Genomic DNA, 24,002 nt, shown 5'->3' on the forward strand with positions numbered 1-24,002 from the left:
ATTTATTTATTTTTATTTATTTATTTTATTTATTTATTAAATTTATACCCCGTCCATTTAGACCCAAGTCTACTTTGGGCGGCTAACAATAAAAAATAGCATAAAAGCAATATAATAAAATAAAGAACAATAGTAATATTGTTCAAGATGGGGAAAAGAAAAAAAATCAAGTGATCACAGGAGGGAAAACCTGCCTAAAGAGCAAGGTCTTAAGTTGGCTCTTAAAAACACCCAGTGAGGGAGCCAGACAGACCTCTGAAGGGAGACTGTTCCAAAGGTGAGGGGCCACTGCTGAGAAGTGTGAGTCTTTGTAGGTCAAAACCCACAGGGAGGCATTTCCCCCCCTTGCCCCTTTGAGTTTGCCGAAAAGTCTATCAGTGCAATCCCACATGTCTACTCTGAGTAACTCTCACAGAGTCCAGTGTGACTAATTTTCCTAGGAAGTATGTGTTGGACTGCAGCCCATTTATGAGTGAGCAGAGGTTATTTACCAAACAAAATATGTACAACAGTTTGCCAGCTTCATACATTTGCATTGAACTGCAGTGATTTGATTCAGTCCAGACCCTGGCAATCTACGTGTTGCTACTTTAATAATAATAATAATAATAATAATAATAATAATAATAATAATAATAATAATAATAATAATAATAATGATGATGATGATGATGATGATGATGATGATGATGATGATGATGATGATGATGATGATGATGGAAGGATTCTGTAATCCTTAGTCTAAGGTATCATTGACCCTAGGAACAATTTTCCTCTTCATCTGCAGCTTATACAGGCCTGGAGGAGGAGAACAAGTTCATTTCACCTTGAACCTCGGGTGTCAAGTGAATCAAACTAAGATTCTTATTTGCTTGAAGTAAAAAGCTGTTGGATCTTCAGTTGATTTGTCATCAATTTTTTTAAAAAAAAGCAAAATAGAAAGGAGAGAAATTCACTCATCAGGAATTCTAAAAGCAGCTGGCCTTTCTTTTAACAATCTTTAAGTCCAGAGGGTAGAATGGATTGGCAAAATTTCAAAGAACTAAAACATTTTACTGATGTGACCTGAAGGTATACAGGGAGAATCAGAACAACACCCTTTTCTAACTTTTATTTTTTGCAACACCTTTAACGTTTCTAAGATCTTTCAGAATAACTGAGAGTCACACCATAAGTGGAATATCAGACAAAAACAAGACGAACATGGTTTCTTTGAAAATGGAGACAGGAAGACTGTTGAATCAAAAGACTGCACTTTTTCAGACAACTTTCTCATGTTCACAGAATGTACAGCACTTTAAACGCAACTCTGCCAGAGTCTGAGAACTAACTACTTTTCTACAGCAATGCAGAATTTGATCGATTAGCCATGCTCAGTAATTATTTATCCATTGTTATCAACTGGCTCCTTCCCTCTCTGTCATCACTTTTTCCTTATAGGGAGTACCATGTGTTGGTTCTGGCACAAGCAAGAATTCTAGAAATTCAAGTGGAAGATTACCAACAAACTAATGTAAAAATGTAATTTTGTCATAAGAGGACCAAGGAAAATTGGAGATGAGTGGATGACTGGGATGAAGACAGGAAATGGAGATTCACATTTTTTTTAGCCTGAATTAAAATCTGAGCTTCTGAAGAACTATTGCTTGCTCTTCCTTTGATTTAATCTATGCTCACTATGAAAATACATATTATCAATTTAAAAAAAAAACAATCACATCAAAACTATAACACTTTTATCACCTCTATTATTAGTTTCCTTTGGGCATTTAGAAGAGAGGCTAGCAAAGAGCCTAAACCAGCTGCCAAATGTTGATGGCTGAGTTGGCCCCACACACTAGATGAACATGCCCTTGGCACCAGTCTAAATGGAGCTTGATATTATATATTCTGTATGTACGGATATAGACTGTACATAGCAGCCCTGATTGTGTTGGATTCTTGTCCTTGCAGAGGGAGCCATACACATATCTATCCACGGTATATGAACAGCCCCTAATTTTGTAACAGCCAGAACAATGATGGTATTGGGGCATGGAGGTGGCTGACACATTCTTGTTACTCTCTTATAACAATTGCACAAATATGGCTTCTGTTAAAACCATTTCCTCACATCCCATCACACTCCAGAATTACTAAGATTCAAAACTAAGGACAAAGCAAGCTTGATTCTCAATGGCTATGTTCACAAAAGGGAGGGAATTTAGCCACCATATTGCTTAATATACATGTTTACTTTCTCCTGCATGAGTGAATAATTGCCAGTCATAGCCCTGGGGAAAAATAAAGGACTGTATTCGGGGCACAAAGTAGTGTGGGTAAGCAAAACCCTCCTCTCTTGGCACTTGGGTGGCATAGTCCACACAGACAAGGATCCTATAGTCAAATACAGAGGTACACTCTTAGAGGGGTGTACAATATAGAAGGTTCACTTCCACAAATATCATCCATTGAAATGACAGGCAGTGAGCGAACAATAGGTATGTTGCTAGTGCTAGAAAATAAAATTAAACTAGCTAATCAAGTGAATCAGCTGCATACACTCATTCATATGGTTGTTTGATGTTTACACTTTATTGATTTATGGGCACAAATGACACTATTAATGCTTACTTATATGTAGCTGGAATATTAATAACATCTTTGAAGTGGAGTGATAAAAATTTAAAAGAAAGCAGGGAAGAAATTATAGTTTTCAAACAAGTGAAAGGCTTTATTTTCCACCTGGGATGTTTGCAGGATGTGTATTCTGGCAAGAAAATATTAGCCTGAAAGGACATCCAAAATATATGCCCTCATGCCAGATTCTGGTAGAATTAATGGACAGTGTGCTTGATCCTAGATTTCTTTGGATTACATTAAAGTGAGGTTGAGTTTAGAAGCAAGTGAGCTAAACATTTTATTTGTTTTATTCTAACTTTATTTATTTAGATTTCCTTTTGGCTGGCCACATCATAAGACTGTGGAGTAATATATCATGAGACCAATACTTGTAAAATTATAGCCATTTTTATAAAAAACAGTGAAACATTGACTAAAAGTACCCCATACTAGCTTAACACTGAACATTCAACAAATCATGGGGTGGAGTTCTTATGCGACTTCACCATCTTACACTTCAAGCTGGAGTTTACTTTGTTTTAACTTCCTCAGCTGCAAAATTCTGAATAAGAATTCTGCCTTCATGGGGAAATCCTCAAGAAGTAATACATTTTCCCTTATGATTTTCCTGACCTTGGGTATAGAAAAACAGATGCAGTGCTTACGGTGTGTCTGAAAAAGACTCAGACACAGAGATCTAGCCTAAGTTTAATTTTAAACAAAATAAAGCCTCTCTTTTTGATAACATCCTACTACAACCATTTTACATTAACCTATTTTCATATGCAACGAAGCCCAGGGAATCTCATCACTCTTGACTTCTGAAATATTAGTCTGCTCAGCAGTTGCTCCACAACTCTGGAATAGTCTCTCACCAGAAATTCACCTGGCCCCTTTACTGGGAACTTTCAAGAGATGACTAAAACATGGTTGTTCAGACAGGCCTTCCTGGACTTTGGAATATCTTAATACAGCAGTGCTTTTAACAATTACATCTTCAACCCCTCCACCATGCTTTTTTATTTTAATTTTCCCCATGCTTTTTATTGCTTTAATTATTTTACTGGTTCTCGTATTTTTTATTTTTAACTTGACACTCAATTGATTTTTGTATTGTTGTTTATAATGTTGTGGAATTTGTAAACTGCCCAGAGTGGCCTTAGTAGACAGGTGGGCAGTATAAAAATCAAATAAATAAAATATTAAGTTTCATTAATTAGCATATTATGCATATTTCCATGTTATGCAAACTGAACTATTTAATTTGCATAATATGCACATTATGCTAACTGGATTTGGGAAACTGAAATATGTAAACACAAATCCCAATATTTCCAAAATATATCACAATGTGCTATTTCAGTACACTAGATCGAGAGCTCTTTCCCAAACCTTTGAGAAAACATGTAGATTACCAAGATTCTTTGCCCTTTCTCATCCATCCATAGTTTCCCAGCACTTCTTGTGCTGGGATTTTCTTCAGTTAAAAAACATGAAGGAAAACAGAAAAATTAGGGGCAAATGGGACCATGGTCAGGTCCAATGTCCTTCATTAGGTGAACAAAGAAATTGCCTGTTGTTCATGAAATTTCTTTTATTAAATCAATTAACTTGTAATTCAACCTGGATGTGGGCCAGTGCCTACTATGACCATAACTTCTCTTGCATGTGGTAAATGCTTCCTGGATGTGGTGAATGAGATGTCCTATTCATTTGCAGCTCTCAAATCTCATTCATCAGTATCCTATTAAATTTGCACACAAATTAGACAGTTTGACCCATTGCCAGAGTGGTTGACTCAGGTTCAGGAGAAAAATAAACAGAGTATATTGACTGGCCTTGAAAGAACATCAATGATTGACTGGTGGATCAGCTTTTTGACCAGTGAACTCCACTGGCTATTATGTTACTGTAGAGAGCTTAGTGGCATGCAATGACCAAAGGAAAAAGCAAAAAGGAAAAAGCAATGAAGCAAGAACTCCGTTGTCTGAACATAGTCCATTAACTATCTCTCAAGTTCATGCCCTTTCAGTCTACAATAGGATAATCTCAATGGTTTTGTAAGGATTAGATGGAATAAATAAGCAGCATATGTAAATGGTTTCTGAACTGAAATTCATAGATTAAGTCAGTCAACAGATTTTAAACTGAAAATTCAAACCAATTAGATATGACAAGGGTGAGGGGAATTAAACTACAAGAGTAAAATCTGTAAAACAAAAGTTATTCATTTTAATTATATCTTTTTAAAGGTTTGAACCTTCATTGCTATTTGTTTGGCCATGGTATCTGTAATAGACTCTATTCCAGATCTCCCAGCCAGGGAAGGTTGAGGTAACACATTGAACTGTGCATGGGTAAATGCTTCCCTGTACTTTAGGTGCTCAATCTCTGTAAATATTTACCATGAAAATCAGCAAGAACTGAATAAATGTCATGTGACAATGGAGAACAAACATTGTTTATTGTTGCAAATGAATTTTGAAAGCCCACGTCATTCATTAGTGTACTCAGTTATATAGCACCTTAATGTGTAAGAACTAGAGGTGGGCACGAATTGCTGGTTCAGCAGTTCATGATGGTTCATCCTTTACACAAAGAGTTGTTCGGTGGTTCCCAGTCCTGCCTTCTCTGGAGGGCACCTATTCAGAAGCAGCACCCCAGCTTCCCTGCCCTGCCTGCTCTGGGTGCTTCCTCTCAGCGGTCAGGACCATATGAAGAAGGCAGCAGGGATTTTGTTCTCTCCAGACGTGCTTAATCTAGTGTAGATAGCTACAATATTTTAAACCATGTTTTTAATCTGACCATAAGTCACTTTGTGTTACAAAAAGAAAAATCAATAAATAAATTCTGAAACTATTAACTAATAAATAATGGACATAAATCTTTTTGAATTCTTTCAAAGTGTCGTTGTTGTTATTATTATTATTTAAAAAAACCAGGAACAGTCAATCAAATTATAAAAATACTGTCTGGTTTAATATAGCAGATAAAAGTTTTAACCAAAATCTTAAGTATCTGTTAAATATCAGTGCAGTATGTATGCTGTTCCTAATATTGCCATTTTTTGTCGCTCTTATGGTGTGATTTCTGAGATTGGCAACTGCTTATAGTACTATGTGAAATTTCTTGATATTGTTTCCAAAGCCCCAATGCTTTGGAACCACTGAAGTGTGTTTCTTCCAGAGGTGAGATGTTTTTATTGTGAGGTCTCTGTACTTCGTTAGTTTTTCCAATTCTTTATTTTCAACTCTGCCATTCCCTGGAATTGCAATGTCAATGATTCAGACATTTCTTCATCCTATTACTACTATGTCTGGTGTGTAGTAGTAGTAGTAGTAGTAGTAGTAGTAGTAGTAGTAGTAGTAGTTGTTATTATTATTATTATTATTATTATTATTATTATTATTATTATTATTATTATTATTATTATTATTATTATTATTATTATTATTATTATTATTATTATTATTACTATTACTATTATTACTATTATTACTATTATTATTATTATTATTACCACCTGTGTTACATTTGCACATGGTCCATGGTAAATAAAGGTATAAATCAACAAAAGAAGCAACAGTGTCTTCTTCAACTCTTTAGCTGGAATATTACTGGTTAGCGATGGCACCATTGATGCAATGGCATAAATCACTATCACAAATTGCCCCTAATCAATAAAGCTACACCTGTTTCACCCATCACACACCAGGGCACATGATTGCATGCAACAAAAGACACAACCAGCAACTTGTTAACCAGCCACAACTTTCCACTGCAATCTACATCATTATATCTATGCTAGAGATCAATAGGATACAAGAATTTCATACAGGCATTTCCAATTTGCTTTGAATGTTTATGACAACATGGAGAGATAATGATTGGCCTAGAGGTATTTATTTTCCTGTTGACTTTAGCAGAGTTCAGGACTCACTGTATATTTCTTATTTGCCTTGTCCCCACCAGGCAACAAAGTTCCACTATTTTATCTTATGGAGCTATTTCTTTAAAAATCCAGGCCAACAGTGTTTAAGCTGGATTCTTTCTCATGAAGAAATGAAGATTGTAAGTAAGTAAGTAAGTAAGTAAGTAAGTAAGTAAGTAAGTAAGTAAGTAAGTAAGTAAGTAAGTAAGTAAGTAAGTAAGTAAATAAATAAATAAATAAATAAATAAATAAATAAATGCATTATTCAATTATATTAAAGAAAAAATGTGTAATAGTATGTATAGACAGTGGTTGAAATCCTGTTGCTTAGTGTAGAATGGAGGATTCAGTGGGTCTACCGTAGTTGTAACTTACCATGCTAAGCATTAGGATTTCAGCCACAGTGTGCTAAAAAGCCATTAAGGGTGCATACAAAATGAATAGAACATAACTCCCACATTCCACTAAATGGTGTGATTGGAAAGCAGAGTATAAAATGAGGCTATGGAAACTTAATTACATAAATGCAATGGCATGTCATGGTCTGAGAATGCAGATGCCTCATCCCAAAATTGGAACATGAAACTTGAAGTTTCTTTTCCAAAATCTGTGCAGTTCTTGCTCTTCTTTGTTTAAGAGACATAGGACTGAGGGCCTCCTTCATAATGATTACCAATATAACCATTCCCCGTGCACTGAAACCAAAACTGAGAACATCTGTAGCCAACTATGTCATAGCCCAAAAGACATGCATTGAGATAGATTACTGAGGTCAATGTGAGTAGAACATTTCTCTTATTGCTGTGAGGAAAACTGGAGGGAGAGGTGCTACCTTCACAAGTTCCATTGAGGTGGAAGAGGTGGAACAGGTAAAGCAGAAGAGCAATAGTACAAGAATATAGGCATTTCTTCTGTAGCCATTTCCCTGCATGGCTCCTTCACCTTCCACTAACCCAAGCACAGGTAATTGTCAGAAGCTTTGCTCTTAGCTCCAGCCAGCATATATCTCAGGCTCCACTATCTAGGTAGCAGAATTTTTTAAAAAAAATCATGTTGGAAACCTTAGCTATGTCTAAGGACAGGATTTACACTGTTTTCCCCCTACAAAGTCATGTGATGTACATTATGAGATTAACAGCTTATTCACTATTCTTTAAAAACAAATTTTCACTCTGAAAGGAGCTTGCTGGGAAAAATACATCTTGGTTCCCTTCCTTCAATTGCTTTGTTTTTCTTGGGCTTTCTCCCTTTCTTGTGGCTCTGTGCACACATGCTGGGTGCTGCCTACTGGTGCAGGGGAATTCTAGTTCTGTGTCAGTGAGGAAGATGAAGATATTTCCCATGTAATAAAATCTATTTCAAGTGATACAAAAGGAAGATTAGACTACACCCAAGATGCTGGTTAACTAATCAGTGGGAGAAAAGATTCCACCCTCCTACCCTCCCTTTCAGCTCCACTTAACTCTCTTAAGTCATACCTAACAGTTTTTGTTGCTTGGAGGCCTTCCTAAAAACTTCCATAAAAAAATAAAAAATGGCTTCTGCTCTGGTTTTGACCTTATTTCCCTTTGGGAGGAGATGGAATCCAGTGAATTTCCCAGTAAGGAAGGATTCTTCTTCTTACGTATGATTTAAAACTTAAGGAGAGTGTTAAGTACAGTGGGGTCTTGACTTAAGAATGGCTTGAGTTAAGAACATTTTGATTTAAGAACCACTCTCATAGGAAAATATTGACTTGACTTAAGTACTTAGATTTGAGTTAAGAACTGAAAAAAACCCACGTGGGAGGCAGGGAAAGTGCAAAATGTGAACTTTCAATTAACTGTTGGCCAGTGAAAAGGGTGCCTGTCTGCTTCCTCACTCCTCCCAGCGTTTAGAGAGTGGATTGGGAGACAGTCTTCGGACTGCCTGGTACTGCCTGGACTGTATTTTCCCTGCCTTCCCTGAACCTTTCTTGACCTAAGAAAAAAAGAAACAAAATATCCCCCTCTAGTGGTCGAAGGCAGAATAGCAGCTTCCCATTAGTTTCTATGGACGGAAAAGAGCAGATACGGATTAAATGGTTTTCAATGCATTCCTATGGGAAATGCAGATTTGACTTGAGAACTTTTTGACTTGAGAACCGCCTTCCAATACGGATTAAGTTCTCAAGTCAAGACCCCACTGTAGTTTAAATACAGACTGCATGTCTGCTTTTTGCTCAAATTGTACTGCTATATTCAAGCAGTTAGTGTATTAGTCTGTCTCAGGATGCTGACAAAATTAAAGGGGGGAATGGGAGTAGGGAAGAGTAAGAGTAGCAAAAAACAGGACTGGTTTCGGTGTGAGTTTCTGTAGATCAAAACACACATCCTCAACATGTGGCTTCAGTACAATATATGCTGCTTTTTGCATCAAAGTTGGCATGCTTGAAATCAATGTATTTCCCACCCTTATGAATACACAGTGGAAGTGAAGAACAAATTTAAGGAATTAGATTTGGTGGACAGAGTGTGTGAAGAACTTTGGACAGAGGCTCGTAACATTCTACAGGAGACAGCAACAAAGTCCATCCCAAAGAAAAGGAAATGCAAGAAAGCAAAGTGGCTCTCCAATGAGGCCTTACAAATGGCAGAGAAGAGAAGGAAAACAAAATGCAAGAGAAATAGGGAAAGTTACAGAAAACTGAATGCAGACTTCCAAAGAATAGCAAGGAGAGACAAGAGGGCCTTCTTAAATGAACAGTACAAAGAAATAGAGGAAAATAATAGAAAAGGAATAACCAGAGATCTGTTCAGGAAAATCAGAGATATTAAAGGAACATTTTGTGCAAAGATGGACATAATAAAGGACAAAAATGGTAGGGACCTAACGGAAGCAGAAAACATCAAGAAGAGGTGGCAAGAATACACAGAGGAATTATATCAGAAAATCCTACAAGGTAGGCTTCAGCAGTATGTGGACCAAGAACTCCCAGAAGTATAAGCTGAATTTCGAAGGGGCAGAGGAACTAGAGATCAAATTGCTAACATGTGCTGGATTATGGAGAAAGCCAGAGAGTTCCAGAAAAACATCTACTTCTACTTCATTGACTGCGCAAAAGCCTTTGACTGTGTGGACCACAGCAAACTATGGCAAGCCCTTAAAGAAATGGGAGTGCCTGGCCACCTTATCTATCTCCTGAGAAATCTATACGTGGGACAGGAAGTAACAGTTAGAACTGGATATGGAACAATTGATTGGTTCAAAATTGGGAAAGGAGTACGACAAGGCTGCATACTGTCACCTGGCTTACTTAACTTATATGCAGAATACATCATGCGAAAGGCCAGACTGGAGGAGTCCCAAGACAGAATGAAGATTGCCGAAAGAAATATCAGCAACCTCAGATATGCAGATGATACCACTCTGATGGCAGAAAGTAAGGAGGAATTAAAGAACCTCTTAATAAGTGTGAAAAAGGAGAGTGCAAAAAACGGTCTTAAACTCAACATCAAAAACCAAGATCATGGCCACTGGTCCCATCACCTCCTGGCGAATAGAAAGGGAAGATATGGAGGCACTGACAGAGTTTACTTTCTTGGGCTCCCTGATCACTGCAAATGGTGACAGCAGCCACGAAATTAAAAGACACCTGCTTCTTGGGAGGAAGGCGATGACAAACCTAGACAGTATCTTTAAAAGCAGAGACATCACCTTACTGACAGAGGTCCGCATAGTCAAAACTATGGTTTTGCCAGTAGTGATGTATGGAAGTGAGAGCTGGACCATAAAGAAGGCTGACCACCAAAGAATTGATGCTTTTGAATTGTGGTGCTGGAGGAGACTCTTGAGAGCCCACTGGACTGCAAGGAGAACAAACCTATCCATTCTGAAGGAAATCAACCCTGAGTGCTCACTGGAAGGACAGATCCTGAAGCTGAGGCTCCAGTACTTTGGCCATCTCATGAGAAGAGAAGACTCCCTGGAAAAGACCCTGATGTTAGGAAAGTGTGAAGGCAAGAGGAGAAGGGGACGACAGAGAATGAGATGGTTGGACGGTGTCACTGAAGCGACCAACATGAATTTGACCCAACTCTGGTCCATGGGGTCACGAAAAGTTGGACTAAACAACAACAACATGAAAAAAATGTATGGAAGGCCAGTGCATTTCCATGGACATTCATTTCTTTTTGTTCAGACAACACGAGTTGTTCATTTTGTACTGATTCCATTCACTTCACTTCCTTTCATTTTCTGGTGTGTGTGCCATTACCTATATTGGCAGTAGAAGAAGTGACCACAAGTGTTCATTAGGGTGCAATATGTTGTTACAGCAAGATAATCTCTATTAAGTGGACACCTGCAGTTTCTCCTGTGGACTACCTTTCTACTTCTTTAAAAAAATCTGTATGACAAGTTTAGGACTGTGTCAGATAAATGCTGAGACTGAAGTACACTGCCTTGTTTACTAGGCTTGATTTCTTCCCATACTTGGTCTTTCACTGAGACAATTGCAGTGTTTACTTTTAGTATAAGATTTTAGGAGTCTTTCTTAGCCTGAGTAGAAATTAGCTCTTTGTTTCTTTTTATGTATCCTTTCTTTGATGTGACAAGTACAGTGGTGCCCCGCATAGCGACGATAATCCGTTCCGCATAAATTGTCACTATCTGGAATCGTCGCTATACGGGGCAAAAAACCCCATAGGAACACATTGAAACCCCTTCAATGCGTTCCTATGGGGGATAAACTTACCGCTATGCGGAAATCCTCCATACGGCCGCCATTTTCGCCCCCTCGGTAAGCGAGGAAACAGCGCGAAAACGCTGCGGGTGGCCATTTTTTCTTCCGGCTGCCATTTTGGAACCGCCGATCAGCTGTTGGGGAAACATCGCAATGTGAAACTCAGTAAGTGAAACGCTTACTGATCATCGCAATGCGATGTTTACCCATTAAAAACATTGCAATGCGATCGCTTTTGCTATGCGGATTCGTCGTTAAACGGGGCACTCGTTATGCGAGGCACCACTGTAACTGTATAGGAGGAATATGTGCTTATCAAGTAACAGTCTGGGAAGACAAGTGCTTATCATGAAGTTACATTGTTATCACTGCAGAAATGCATTTGCTTATACAGTACAACTATGCTAAACAAGGTCAGTAAGATCAGACACCTGTACCTGGGAATTCTATGTGTTATCAGTTTGCTCATTAGGAAAGTCCTTTGGGGACACATATATTTTGCCAATTAGTGAGGGATGTCCTAATCTATATCCCAGATAGTAAGTTACTTTTTAAATGTTTGTGGACCTGGGGGGCAGGGTGCTACTAGCTGCCTTGAAGTAATAAAAGGAACAAGATTTGGGGGCATTGTTGAGCCTCAGCACAGGCCATACCTGGCTGATGCTGTGCAGTCCACCTGGCAGTTGACGCCACAGGAGGCATGGGTATTTGGATGATCAGAACAACCCTGTCTCTATTTCCAGGGGCTCCCAGTGGCAGATGATGTTTCAGATTGTATGTCTGTGTCACTCTGTTCTTTTGCACTAGAGTTAGTCTTTTATCCTTTTTTTGACTATTGCTTTCTATTACATACTTATTTTACAATGGCTTCTCTCATTTCCTATTTTTTTCAATCAAGTTTTACAACCTTTATTTCTTCACTGACATATCATTGCCCTGGATCCAAAAACACTCCTTGCCTATGGCAAGACATTCATTCCCCTAAACCAATTTATTCCTAAGGTTTCAGGAAAGAAGATTCATCCATCATCTCTCCCTAGTGGCTTGGAGTCCTAGAGTATCTTCATTATAAGGCCTGCTTCCAATTTAGAAATTAGAAATCAACAGACCTTAACGACAGGCATCTCAATTTGAGCTGAGCGAAATGGGATATGATTTGTGTGGAAATTCCTGGCAGTACTTAACTGAGTACTCAACTGTCTGTAACAGTTATTTATGAGGCATTGAAATGGGCAGTGTAGTCCCTCATCATGTGGATTGGGAGATTGCTCCTCTCTATATCTCAATATTTCCAGGGCAGTCAAGTGAAGTCTGCAGATTGATTGAAAATAATGCCTGATCAACAAGGTGATGCACCTTGAATGGGGTTGCTTTGAGATTACAACCACAATAGGGGATCATTTTAAAAGGCATCTACATAAATGTCAATAACTGTAACATGAAAAATTGTCCTAAGAGCAAATAAACACTACCGGCCAACTGAGTTAACATAATGGTTGTTGTGGGTTTTTCAGGTTCCTTGGCCGTGTTCTGAAGGTCCTCTGAAGATGCCAGCCACAGAGACTGGCGAAACCTTAGGAAAAACAACCTTCAGAACATGGCCAAAGAGCCTGAAAAAACCACAACAACCATTAGATCCCGGCTGTGAAAGCCTTTGCAAATAGATTGAGTTAACAAACTTTTTTCCCCTTTCCAATCTGAATGAAGCTTGTGAATTATCACTGGGAGCAGAAGAGCAGACTTCATTTAGCAGGATTTCTAAGCACTTAACCAAGGTGAAATTCTAAGGATCCTTTGAAGAAAGCCATAATGATGTAACAGCTAAACATCAATGCATGTCTGGCTAGCATATATGCTCCAATGGTATTTGAAAGTACGATTGAGGAGCTTGAAGATCTATATAGTCAGTTATTTTCCCCTCACCTCTTCATTGGCTTAAAAGGTCCTGAGCTAGAATGCCTAACATAGATATAAACATCCACAACAGCTAACTCTGACTTTAAAGTAAAAGAAATAACTTTATATGTATCATAGAAGGACCTAATTGTTTTAATTAATTTACTCTACCTAACAAAAACTGTAAAACTCTAATGGTATATTACAGGTTTTTTTTTCAGTCAACCATCAGGATGTAAATTAGATATGCAGTACTCTAAAATTTATTTTTCTATTCTGTGGTAGGTCTGAATAAGCATAGCATTCTTCCATAAAGAGAGAAATTAACTCAAGATGTGAGTCCAGAAGCTAAGAGAATGTAAAATATGATGTGTCTAAAAATGCAGTGTTGTGCTTTATGTGTCTTTGTATTCTAGCATTTTAAAAAGGAATTCAGACCTATATTTTAGTTTCAGGGACATGTTGGAATGTTTGTTCCTTTTATCACATTTCATCCCAAATGCTTTGGGCAGCACATATTGTACCCTGAGATACTGTGTCAAGGTCACTTCATGCATGAGCAAGACCACAGGTCCACCGAGCACAAGAAGATTTAATCCCAGTCTCCCTGTACCCAACTCTAACTCTAGCCACTACGAAATTTAAGGGTTTTTTTTTTATCCTTTTAAGGTAGTTGAACACTAGGTGTTTCACACTGGGGTGACCCAGACAACACCTTTTATTCCTATTATTTCACTGTAGATCTTTCCCTATCATTGCATGCCATTTCAATTCTAGTCAGCAGTATCAACCTCGCAAGAGAAGAAATACAGTTAGTGCAGAAAGTTTCAAGCAAAAATAACAAGTTGAGAACAATGGTTAGGTGATGTGGAGAGACTCCAAATGATGATGTAACAATATTGATGGTACAGGAACTGTTTTTGCAAAGCAATTCTAAATATGCAGAAAAGAGAGGTGAAATACAAGCGAACAGAAGCAAAGAGAAGGGAGCTACATGTTTATCAGAAATCCAGTGCTGTTCTCTTAGTTCAGATAGAAGAGTACTGATCTTGGTGAGATTGAATGCTAAAGTTAAAAACAAAATAAAAAGTCAGCACCGTTTTATTGCAAAATACATGTTACAGTTCCATTGGATAAGTCCTCCAGCAAGAATGAATCAGAATCCCCTGAGTTTGATGTGGGGAGGAACTGCCAGATCCTGCAGACCCTAAGCTTTCATGGAACCAGGATTCTGAACCCCCAGGAAAAGGTTATGCTGTACAGTACCTGAGTCAAAGAAGGAGGTTGGACAGCCTCCTAGTCCTCTAAAATGTCCAGATAAAGGCACAAGCCCAGCTAGAAGTTCCAGAGCAAAGAGCTTGGCAGCAGGGAAAGACTTCTCAAAAAAGAGGCCGCTTGGAGAACAGGGGTTCTCCTTCTTAGAGAACTGTTTCTCCTCCAGGTGGCTTCATGCCTGCAACGGAGCTCCAGCAACTCAAACCCAACCCTTGGGCTTGGGTTGGGAGTTTTTCTAGGGTATACCTTAACTTTGCTTCTTGGACTTTCCATCTTTGATTCAATGACTTTTCAATTGGCTTTTTGTGGTTGCTCTTCGTCTCTGTTTTTAAATCTCATGAGCAAATGACATGAGATGATAATAGAGCCAAGTGAAGTATTTCAAATTCTATTTGTTTCAATAGGAAACCTGAAACATCCTTAACACTTTCTGAACCATACCCAAGTATTATTTCACTGAACCCACCCCTCTGCTTGAGAATCACAAAAGGTACCTGCATTGCACTTGAGACTAGGATGGACATTGTTTGTTCAGTCGTTTAGTCATGTCCGACTCTTCGTGACCCCATGGACCAGAGCACGCCAGGCCCTCCTATCTTCCACCGCCTCCCGGAGTTGTGTCAAATTCATGTTGGTTGCTTCGATGACACTGTCCAACCATCTCATCCTCGGTCGTCCCCTTCTCCTCTTGCCTTCACACTTTCCCAACATCAAAGTCTTTTCCAAGGAGTCTTCTCTTCTCATGAGATGGCCAAAGTACTGGAGCCTCAGCTTCAGGATCTGTCCTTCCAATGAGCACTCGGGGTTGATTTCCTTTAGAATTGATAGGTTTGTTCTCTTTGCAGTCCAGGGAACTCTCAAGAGTCTCCTCCAGCACCACAATTCAAAGGCATCAATTCTTCGGCGGTCAGCTTTCTTTATGCTCCAGCTCTCACTTCCATACAACACTACAGGAAAAACCATAGCTTTGACTATTCGGACTTTTGTTGGCAAGGTGATGTCTCTTGCCTTTTAAGATGCTGTCAAGGTTTGTCATTGCTTTCCTCCCAAGAAGCAGGCGTCTTTTAGTTTCGGGGCTGCTGTCTCCATCTGCAGCGATCATGAAGCCCAAGAAAGTAAAATCTGTCACTGCCTCCATATCTTCCCCTTCTATTTCCCAGGAGGTGATGGGACCAGTGGCCATGATCTTAGTTTTTTTGATGTTGAGTTTCAGACCGTTTTTTGCACTCTCGTCTTTCACCCTCATTACAAGGTTCTTTAGTTCCTCCTCACTTTCCGCCATCAGAGTGGTATCATCTGCATATCGGAGGTTGTTGACATTTCTTCCTTCAATCTTAATTCCAGCTTGGGATTCCTCCAGTCCAGCCTTCCGCATGATGTATTCTGCATATAAGTTAAATAAGCAGGGTGACAATATACAGCCTTGTCGTACTCTTTTCCCAATTTTGAACCAATCCGTTGTTCCATATCCAGTTCTAACTGTTGCTTCCTGTCCCACATATAGGTTTCTCAGGAGATGGATAAGGTGGTCAGGCACTCCCATTTCTTTAGGACTCGCCATAGTTTGCTGTGGTCCATATGATGGACATTGCTGATTTGTATACTGGGTGTTGCTAATTTGTATATTGCTTAAGCTTTATTTCTAACAATGCACAATCTCTTGTCAAGATGGAAATGCATGGTTTAATTGAGTAAGTTGAGACATCTCCTGTACTTTCTTCTGGTCTGATTTTGACTCACATATTTTGGCAGCAAACTTTTTAATGATTCTCTTATGAATTCTGTAAGGAACGCTTTGTATTATGAAACTGAGAAAATTCTTCACAAACAAAGATAATTGGTTTTTGTAAGTCATAACAATTAAGCTGGTAGAAAGTCAATATACGGTAAGTTTGTATTACAGATTAAGTTACGAATATTAGTAGTACTACATTTGTATTTTGTTCTTCTTTCCATCTCAGAGCCATAAAACTGAGAGTAAAACTAGATGGGAATCAGCTTTACATGTTTTCCAGCAATATAATTCACTCAAGGCTATATGTCTGACCAAGAAACTTGCAAATGAAGACTGTGGTTACCTCTAGATCAGGGGTCTTTAAACTATGGCCTGTGGGCCACATCCAGCCTGCCTTGCCATTTTATCCAGCTCACTCCCTTCAGCCTGTGCACGTGTGGCAGGCAGACGTGTGGGCAGGCTGGGGGGGTGGGCAGGTGAGTGGGCAGGCGTCTGCACAGGGGGTATGCACATGTGTGTGGGCAGGTGTGCATCCATGTGAGGGGTGCGCACAGGCGGGCAGACATCTGTGTGTCAGGTGCACATGTGTGTGCATGCGGCTGCACATGCACATTCATGCACACTCGTTCCTTCAGCCCTCAAAAATGTGGTAGGTATATTATGTGGCTCTCACACTCAAAAATTTGGAGACCCCTGCGCCAGATGATTAATCACAAAAAAATTGCAATATGGAAGGCTTGTGCTCAGATAAACAGGTATTTTTTGCCTCTTGACGGAGCAGTGCTTCTAATGATGGGCTATTGTATCATCTAGTTTGACTCTGACACATATTCTTTCTCAGTAAATATTTCCTCTGCCCCTTGACTATGTGCCAGGATAAAGTGATTCTTAGTAAAATTGGGTTTAAGTTGATTTCAATCATAATATGCGTCATATTTTTCTAAAGTATTTGTTAGAAGTTGTTCTATCATCTGAAAGCTGTCCAACTGAGCAGAAAGTATGAGATCATCACCATATTAAAAAAACTTTTGCCATAAAAAATAATAATAAAAAAAAAAACTTTTGCCGACTGGAGGAAGTGGCTAATTTGCAGGTGTAACTGTATAACAATAATGGAGCCAGTACATTGCCCTGGGGTAGAGCATTCACCAACTACATTGTTCTGCAAAATTAATGAAAAATCTGTGATTCTATTTATTTATTTTATTTATTTAACTTATATGCTGCCCACACTACCCAAAGTTCTCTGGGCGGCTTACAACAATTTAAATACAGTAAAAAGATAAAACTATTAAAATGCCATTTAAAATAATTAAAAATCCTTTGCAAAAGTATTGTTATTACTTTTGTCAGCCCATAATCATTCGTTAGATTATAGATGTTTCATAGTAATATGTGATGATGAACACTATCATAGACACCCAAAAGTTCAACAAAGGCTAGCCCTGTGACCTTGTTTCAAAAAATGTCCTCAATATGTTGTACTAAATGCAGGATTTGTGTCATACAATTCTGACAAGTCTAAAGCCAACCTGTTGTGGCATGAGGAGTGGTTGCACTACTTCCATTAGATGGTTAAAGAAAAAATTCTTCATCTTAGTCCTGAGATCAGCCTACAGGGTTTTTTTCTGGATCTTTGGGTTCTTTGCCAGGTTTCAAAACAGCAATTATTCATAATTTTCTCCAAATTTTCAGGATCCTGGTATAGTCAAGATAATCATTGTTACACTTCTGGCGCAGAGTAAATGAAGACACTTTACCAGCTCTTCTTTGACGGTTATATTTACATATATGTACACTTATATACAGGCAGGTCTCTACAGCACATTAGAAGTCTTCACACAGTCCGACAGCATGCGTGGCAGAAAATCACATCAGAAGAAGAGAACATATCACAGACACAGTCCATATTTATACATAATCTTGTCTCTGTCCAGTCCAATCGGGTTCCAGGTGACCTCATCTCTGCACCTGGGCTCTTTCTGGTTTCACCTCATTGCATCAGCTTAGGATGATTCAGCTTTTCTCTCCTCTGCACATAATGGCAGCTCGTTAATGAAACATATATGGGTTCAGGCCTATAAAATTCTATACCCTGACACCCCTCCTAATTTTTTATGCCTGAACACAGCATAATCCCAACACATTTACACATTATTTTTTAACTTTTAATTTTAACACATACTTGTTACCTGTAACCTCTGTGTGTTCTGTATGCACCTTTGCATCTGTGAACACCTTACATTTCTTTATGTACTTCATTTCCTCATCCATGGCCTCTAACCATTTTCTTTTTTCAAAAGCAGGAAGTTCTAAAACTTCTTTGTAATTTTTTGGTTCTATATAAACATGACACACTCTCACACCACCCATTCCAAACCTCTTGGGTGGTATACCCTTGTTTGTTCTTTGGGACCTTCTGGGACCTTGTGTTTCTGTCTGTGCCTCTGTCTCACTAACTTTGCTAGCATGTGTTTCTTCGTGTTCTTCGTGTTCTTCAATATCTTCTCCATCTTCATCTTCTCCATCTTCATCAGCATAGGACCTCGTGTCTTGCTCATGTGTTTCTTTCTGTCTAAACTGATCTCTTCTTTTTTCACTCAGTGGAATGTATAATTGTGAATTTGCGTGTACTTTGTCCCAGTTCTCCCCTTCATTGAAACTGGCAGACCTAGAAATTACAACGCTTCTATCACCATCTAGAAATCTATACGCCTTTGAGCTAGGCTCATAACCCAGGAATCTCATTTTCTTTGTTTTCGCTTGACCTTTTCTCCTGAGTTGCTTTGGCACATGTACCCAAGCGGTACATCCAAACACTCTTAAATACTTCAAACAAGGTTTCTTACCAAACAGTAAATAATATGGGGTTTGATCTATCGAGGATGACCAAATTCTGTTAATTAAAAAATTCGCAGTTTTCAGAGCTTCTGCCCAAAGTGCATGATGCAACCCTGCGTCAGCCAGCAGTGCATCTTTCATGTTCTGGAGCATCCCATTCCTTCGCTCCGCCACTCCATTCTGAAATGGACTATAAGGGCTTGTTTTTCTATGTCTGATTCCTGTGGATTCTAACCATCTCTGGAATTGTGTATTTGTAAACTCTGTACCTCAGTCAGTCTGCAATTGTGCCATCTGGTGGCCAAAGCGCCGCTCAATAGATCTAAGCCAATTCTTAAATGTTTGAAAAACTTCTGTTTTGGATTTCAGTGTGAAACAAAATGAAAATCGTATATAATCATTCACAATTACCAATGCAAATTTTGCCTTTCCTAATGAAGGTGGAAATGGCCCTATTAGATCAGCATGTACCAATTCAAATGGTCTATTTGTCTCTCTGGTACTCTGTCTCCCTTTTGGGGCAACTTGTGTTTTGCTTTGCTTACAAATTTGACAGTCCAGGTAATTCTTACAGTCTCTTATGTTCACATCTCTAGCCATATTTTCCATTTTTTGCACTGTCTTAAAGTTTACATGACCCAGTCTTCTATGTAGTAAGTGTATACAATTGTCATGTTGGGGTTCATTTCTGTGTACCATGTGTGTGTCTCTGTTTGTTTGGCCTTTTAATATGTATAAATTGCCCTCTTGCTTCGCTCTGGCCACTACTTTGTTATTTTTCTTAATTATACATTCTCCTTTTTCAAACATTACACAAAACCCCTGTTTATTGAGTGCTGACACACTTAAAATATTATAATCAATTGTGGGTGTAAGTAACACGTTACTTATCTCCAACTTCAGACTGGGAACAAACACTCTCCCTTCTCCTGTTACGTCTGCTTTTTGTCCATTTGCCAGCGTCACGTTCTTCAGCTCCGTCTTTCCTAGAAAACAAAACATCTCTACATTGTTAGTCAAATGATTTACGGCCCCCGAGTCAATTAGCCATTCAGCTGCGTGGGTGTCCTTGAAGTTATCTCTTGTTTTTCTGCTGACAAGAGAGACCGATCTCTTGCTGCTGCTCTCTGCAGAGCGTTTGTAAACTGCTGCTTCGGAATCCTTTCTGTTTGGAAACATCTCTCCTCTCAAACAATCCTTTTGCAAATGATTTCTGGACCCACACTGGTAACAGGCTTTGATCATCATGGCACGCCCACACTGCTCTCTGTTTGTCTCTGGCTTTCGTCTTCGGGACACGCTGCCGTCTGGACTCCATCTCCGTCTCTCCCGGTCAGCTCCCACGTGGCTTTCTTCTGCAGCTTGGAATCTCTCTTTCCAGTGTTCCTCCTCCTGCAAGATTCTGCTTGTTACATATTCAAGAGTTAGTTGTGTATCGGAAAGGCTTTCTAAGCTTGTAATAAGCATGTTAAATTCTGAACTTAAACTGCTCAAAATCAGGTAAACCTTCTGCTCCTCAGGGAAAACAACGTTCATTAACTGCAGTTCATTGAACAGTCCCTTCATGGTTTGTAAGTGCTTTGAGGCACTTTCCCCAGACCTCATTTGGCATTTATAAAGCCTCTTGGTTAGGGAAATCTTTGTGCCTGCTGTTTCTCTCAGATAGATGCTTCTCAGTCTGTCCCAGACTGCCTTGGCTGTGTTCAGTCGTATATGTACTAATTCTTCATCTTCTAGGGACAAAATAATAGTACTCAGAGCTCTCTCATGCTCTTCCTCTTGCTCTTCTGTTAACTGGGCTGGAGGACGGCTCACATAAGACCACAGGCTCTCTCTTCGTAATAACATTTCTGCTTTGACTGCCCATGTCCTGTAATTTTTACCATTCAGTCTATTTATGGCCAAGCCTCCTACGCCTCCCGTGCTGTATGCCGTCCTGCCTTCTCTCACAGTTCTCTGTTTCTTTTCCCCTCCTGGGCTAACAGACGAACTGTCTTCTCCCAAATCTTCTACTTCACTGCCACTGGCACTTTTGCTCTCTTCCTTCATTTATTTACTTCATCCACGTTTACTCACCACCGTCTGTCTTGCGCAGCCCACGTTTCTGGGCCCATAACCTCTGTTACGCTTCTGGCGCAGAGTAAATGAAGACACTTTACCAGCTCTTCTTTGACGGTTATATTTACATATATGTACACTTATATACAGGCAGGTCTCTACAGCACATTAGAAGTCTTCACACAGTCCGACAGCATGCGTGGCAGAAAATCACATCAGAAGAAGAGAACATATCACAGACACAGTCCATATTTATACATAATCTTGTCTCTGTCCAGTCCAATCGGGTTCCAGGTGACCTCATCTCTGCACCTGGGCTCTTTCTGGTTTCACCTCATTGCATCAGCTTAGGATGATTCAGCTTTTCTCTCCTCTGCACATAATGGCAGCTCGTTAATGAAACATATATGGGTTCAGGCCTATAAAATTCTATACCCTGACAATTATTAAAGAAGAAGTCATTTTTTATTTTTTTATTTTTTATTTTTGTTATTTTACTGAAATGTTTTATTTGACCTATGCAGATGTCATCCAGGTCTGCTGATTTGCCATTTTTCCAGCAAATATATGGAAAAAAATCTGAGAATTATTAAAGATGCAAGCATCATCTTCAGGGTTAACACTGTGGCTATTCCACATTACACATATTTCTTGTATACGGTATGTATTGATATCCATGGTGAGTGATAAGGTTTTGACTGGCAATGATAAACTGGATGTAATGACAGGACAGTCTATTAAAACCATTCAGGAAGGGAGATGGAATATGTATGAATGGAATTATGTGCTAATTGACTGTCATGCTGCCTGACTGTAGAGATGCTGATGTGTAAAAAGAAATAATTTAGTTTCAGTAGTGTTAGAGTTTGAGTTAGAAACATATGCAGCTAAGATGAGAGTTCAGTTTTGAGACCGGTACAGTGAAGTCAGGGTTTAATAGGGAAGTATATGAGGGTAATGAATGAGAGCTCAGAGGTAGCTAATTAACAGCTGTGCTGAGGGGCATCTGGTTTTTGTGATAAAAGCTTTCGAAATATGTGTTTTCACTCGAACATGTCTAAAAATGAAGCATCTGTGCAGAGATATATAAATAATTAAATGTGCTTTAGCTATAAAGATAGAGAGAAGTAAAGTAAAAGAGATTTCAGGTGTGTGGTGAGAATGTAACAGCTCTTAACATTGAACCTCCTTATTCTTTTAGTCGTTGGTTGTTTTTTTTTCAAGTACTGGCCATTTAATGGCTTTGATACATAGTGTGTTTATCTGTTTTATCCCTGTCATCTAACGTGATAATGTATGGATCTAATTAGTCATTGACATATATACCATTCATTGAATCAAAACCGATACTGTAAATTTGTCCACAGAATTAACAATTTTATTAATGAATTATGTTAACAATTGTGACAAATATATTAACTAACATGATTTGTTTGCACCGTTTCCGTGTCAGGATGAAAAGTTCCACAGAGAAATCATAGCAAAAATGCCTTGAGCTCCAAGCCGGCCACACTTCAGTGAATGACTGAATTGCCTTACCAATATAGAGATATATTTCAGCCTCTGCTTTCTTTTCATTAAGTCACATCAATGTGTTTTTAAAACATCAGTACAAGTTCATATTTGCCATGTTTTTCCTCTTGTGTATCAAAATCTTAGCAAGTCATTTCCTGATATCATTGATGAGTCTTTCTGATTCATTGTTGGTTTCTGTTAAAATATAGCATGAAATACAGGCTTATATTAAATTTTATTTATTTATTTATTTATTTATTTATTTATTTATTTATTTATTTATTTATTTATTTATTTATTTATTTATTTATTTATTTATTTATTTATTTATTTATTTAACTTATATGCCACCCACTCTACCCAAAGGTCACTGGGCGGCTTACAACAATTAAAATTCAATTAAAATACAATAAAAGATAAAATGATTTAAATACAATTAAAATACTCTAAAAATTGCCATCAGGACCCACAGTTGATGTTATTTCAATTAATAGCCTTCTGTAGATAGTTGAACCATGGTACACAAAGTCATGAACAACCTCCAATTCTTGTGTGAAGATGGTAATAGAGGGAGGTGAGTCCACACCCTGGCCCATGACTTGTGGTTTCTTCAGGCTGATTGTTAGTCCAAAGTCTTGGCAGGCCTTGCTGAAACGATTCATGAGTTGTTGGAGGTCTTCAGCAGAGTGGGCAACGATGGCTGCATCATCTGCAAAGAGGAAGTCCCGCATGCATTTTGACTGGACTTTGGTCTTTGCTCTCAATCTGGAGAAATTAAAGAGCTTTCCGTCTGAACTAGTCCGGAGATAGACACCTTCTGTTGCAGTTCCAAAGGCATGCCTCAGCATGACAGCAAAAAAGATCCCAAAAAGGGTTGGTGCGAGGACACAGCCCTGTTTCACTCCGCTTCGGATGTCAAAGGGGTCTGATGTTGAGCCGTCAAAAACTACAGTGCCTTTCATTCCCTCATGGAAGGATCTGATGATGTTAAGGAGACGAGGTGGACATCCAATCTTGGGAAGTATTTTAAAAAGGCCATCCCTGCTAACCAAGTCAAATGCTTTTGTAAGGTCTATGAAGGCCACTAAGAGTGGTTGTTGTTGTTCCCTGCATTTCTTCTGCAACTATCTCTGACACCCTCTCCCTGGATGTCGAGCTGGATAAACGCATTGGCAAAGCAGCTACCATGTTCTCTAGACTCACAAAGAGAGTATGGCTCAATAAGAAGCTGACAACACATACCAAGATCCAGGTCTATCCTGGACCCTTTGTGCACGGCAGGAGAGGAAGCTGAACACCTTCCATATGCGTTGCCTCCGACAGATTTTTGGCATCACCTGGCAGGACAAAGTTCCAAACAGAGTAGTCCTAGAACGAGCTGGAATATTCAGCATGTATACATTATTGAAACAGCAAAGTCTACGTTGGCTTGGGCATGTCGTGAGAAT

General features: G+C 38.9%; 2 long non-coding RNA genes across 2 annotated transcripts in view; one reads left to right on the top strand and one right to left on the bottom strand.

Annotated features, from left to right (window-relative positions):
• Positions 1-11,158, top strand: part of LOC144583540 (uncharacterized) — a 28,398-nt gene extending 17,240 nt beyond the window's left edge. Inside the window, exon 2 of the long non-coding RNA XR_013537363.1 lies at positions 1,441-11,158. This is a non-coding gene — a long non-coding RNA (uncharacterized LOC144583540). The remainder of the gene's footprint in view (positions 1-1,440) is intronic.
• Positions 1-24,002, bottom strand: part of LOC140707986 (uncharacterized) — a 479,255-nt gene that overhangs the window by 330,860 nt on the left and 124,393 nt on the right. The window lies entirely within an intron of this gene.

This window comes from Pogona vitticeps, chromosome 6 (assembly GCF_051106095.1).
Source record: "Pogona vitticeps strain Pit_001003342236 chromosome 6, PviZW2.1, whole genome shotgun sequence".
Taxonomy (NCBI): domain Eukaryota; kingdom Metazoa; phylum Chordata; class Lepidosauria; order Squamata; family Agamidae; genus Pogona; species Pogona vitticeps.